Genomic DNA, 3,281 nt, shown 5'->3' with positions numbered 1-3,281 from the left:
AAAAAAAAAAAATAGGGCGTGAGGCATCATTTACAAAAATGTGTGGAGAGGGAAAGGAAATTAATGGAAAGAGAGAGGGAGAGAATGAACAGGGGAGCTGTGGTGAGAGGTTAGCCCAACAATAGCTGGAAACTTGAGTAAGGAGCACATCAGTGCTCAGTGACTCCTCCCCACGGGTATAAGAACCCTGCCCACACCCTCTTCATCTGGTCTTTTTTTTTTTTTTTTTTTTGCAAGTCCTGGGGCTTGAACTCAGGGCCTGGGCATTGTCCCTGAGCTGCTTTTGCTCAATACTAGCACTCTACCACTTGAGCCACAGTGCTACTTCTGGCTTTTTCTGTGTGTGGGGTTCTGAAGAATTGAACCCAGGGCTTCATGCATGCTAGGCAAGCACTCTACCACTAAGCCATATTCCCAGCCTCATCTGGTCTCTTGTGGAAGCTGGAAGCTAGGAGGCAGGGGAAGGGAAGTAGCTGCAATGTTCCAAGAAGCCTCCTGAGCAGAGCAAGGAGATAGAGTGATAGAAGAGCACCTGGAGAGGCAAAAAGAACTATCCATCACAGAGGAAAGTTTAATAAAGCCTTGGATAGAACACGAGATAAAAAAGAGATGGAGTACAGAGTCTGGAGGCACTGAAGGCTGGGTGAAGGCTGGCAAAGGATACAGGCCACTTGCAGGCCTGAATTATTTCAGCCTCAGATCTCATCAACTAACATTATAATCAAGTTAGTCTGAGAGCATCTCTGGCTACAGAAAGAGTGCTTTGCCACCTTTATTTTTTGTTTTGTTGGAACTTTTCATTTCTCCCACGGAAGATTAAGAATAAGAAAACAAAACCCAGACAATGAAGGTTAATCTTACTTTACACTGTGGGAAAGAAAACCTGGATAAACATCTGAAATGCTCAAATATACAACAATCTGCCTGGAGAATATTCTGGCAGTGGGTAACAAGAGCTATGAAAGTTTTCAAACCTTTGACCCAGTAATATTAGTTTTGGGAATATACCCCAAGGAAATAGAAAGCCAAGAGGGGAAAAATGTAATTTGTACAAAGATGTTCATGTGCTATTTATAAGAGTGAAAAACTGGAAATAATCCAAATGCCAAATAAGGGAACGGCTCAGCACATTATGGTATGGTGACATAGGAAAGTGCAGAGTCTGGAATGTCGCCTCTGCCAGCTCTTGGTGAATTCAGTAATTTTAAGAGTCAAGAAAAAACACCAGGGCTGGGAAAGAAGGTGGCTCAGTGGTAGAGTGCTTGCATGCATGCATGAGGCCCCAGGTTTCATCCCCCAGCACCACATAAACAGAAAAAAGCCTGAAGTGGCACTGTGGCTCAAGTGGTAGAGCACTAGCCTTGACCCAAAGAAACTCAGAGACAGTGCTCAAGCCCGGAGTTCAAGCCCCATGACAGGCAAAAAAAAAAAAAAAAAAAGGTGGGGGGACCACCAAATGGAAAAGTTACAACTATGTAAAATGTGGACTATGCAAACATTTGTAGTGAATATTGAGGGAGGGAAAAATGTCCTTTAGAATTGTGTTCAGATACCTCTTTAGTTAAGTTGCTTGTGAATTACAATCTCTCTTCTTCCTCTCCCCTTTCTCTGTGCTCTATTAGGGCTTGAACGCAGGGCCTGGGCACTGTCATTGAGCTCTTTTGCTTACTTTGAGCCACAGCTCCACTTCAGGTTTTTGAGTGGTTAATTGGATATAAGTCTCATGGGGACTTTGCTGCCTGGGCTGGCTTTGAACCACCATCTTCAGATCTCAACCTCCTGAATAGCTAGGATTACAGAAGTGAGCCAAAGGTGCCCAGTTTCATTAAACTCTTATCTTCATTTAACCAGCAAAAAGCTGGAAGTGGAGCTGTGATTCAAATGGTAGATCACCAACCTTGATCAAAAAGCTCAAGGAGGGCTGGGCAGATCACGGGCGGTGGGTCAGGTGACCTGAGTGGCTGTGGCATGGACTTGGGTTCCTGCTGCTCGGCCTCTGCTGCCATGGCTAGTCAGTAACAGGGGATTCAGCAGCTGCTGCAGGCTGAGAAGTGTGCAGCCCAGAAGGGGTCAGGGGCCTGAAAGCGAAAGACCCTGTAAAGAGGAATTCGGAAATCCTTACCCAAAAGACCACCAGAGACCGTCACCAATGTAAAAGCAAAGTAGTCTTTATTGCAAGCTCGAGCTTGGTCCCCCCACCTTACCCCGAGTACATGGCAGCAGCCGATGACGCTGAGAGACCCTGAGCCCAGGGTTACAGCACTTTTTATACACTTTTTTAGGGAAGGCAGGGGCTTTGCATACATCATAACTTCTTGTAACAAATCACTACAAAATCATAAAACAACTGTATAGTATGAATGATAACACTACAAAGTGGGAAAGGCCCAGAAACAAGTTGTTGGTTAAATCAAGGGGGCTGGTTGGCTTGCACCACAGGGGAGTCTCAAGAGGATACGTGCTAAACTGCAGGGTGTCTGGTTTAGATAATGGTCACCAGACCCTAGGAGGGACTGTTCTGGAATTTCAGATATCGTAATTCCAGGCATTGGGGCTGAAGTGGGTCAAGGGTTAAGTTGCAGAACTGGGGGTCTTAAGTGAAATGGAGTTGCTTAGATTCCTCAAACCCAAGGCTGAATGAAGCAGGCCAAAGAAGCAGTGCAGGCTGAAATTGAACAGTACCGCCTGCAGAGGGAGACAGAGTTCAAAGCCAAGGAAGCAGCGGCACTGGGATCCCATGGCAGTTGCAGCAATGAGGTGGAAAAGGAGACTAAGGAGAAGATGACGATCCTCCAGAACTACTTCCTGCAGAACAGGAAGGAAGTTCTAAAAAACCTCTTGGCCTTGGTGTGTGACATCTAGCCAGAAATCCACAAGAACTACCACATAAATGGATAGGACAAGAGAAGCACCTTTCCAGGGGTTGGTGTGGTAGAGGCCCTCATGGACTGTGGAGGGTTAGCAAAGCTCCAGTTCTGTTCTGTGAGAGACATTAAATTATTTCTGCATGCAGAGTAGCCAGTCTAACTTCCGTGTTTAAATTTAGTATTTATCCAAAGGTTCATCTTTTTTTTTTGGTCCAGTTGTGGGGCCTGAACTCTGGGCCTGGGTGCTGTCCTTCAGCTCTTCAGCTCAAGGCTAGAACTCTACCACTTGAGCCACAGCGCCACTTCTGGCTTTTTTGTTTTTGCTTATGTGGTGTTGGGGAATCAACCCAGGGCCTCATACATGCAAGGCAAGTGCTCTACCACTGAGCCACCTTCCCAGCCCCTGAAGGTTCA

General features: G+C 46.0%; 1 pseudogene; it reads left to right on the top strand.

Annotated features, from left to right (window-relative positions):
- The first annotated feature begins 2,004 nt into the window (after positions 1–2,004).
- LOC122103473 lies at positions 2,005–3,011 on the top strand (annotated as a pseudogene).
- The last annotated feature ends 270 nt before the right edge of the window (positions 3,012–3,281 follow it).

This window comes from Dipodomys spectabilis, unplaced genomic scaffold (genome assembly GCF_019054845.1).
Source record: "Dipodomys spectabilis isolate Male_0828 unplaced genomic scaffold, ASM1905484v1 ptg000018l, whole genome shotgun sequence".
NCBI classification, from domain to species: Eukaryota; Metazoa; Chordata; class Mammalia; order Rodentia; family Heteromyidae; genus Dipodomys; species Dipodomys spectabilis.
This window is presented reverse-complemented; position numbering and strand designations above follow the sequence as displayed.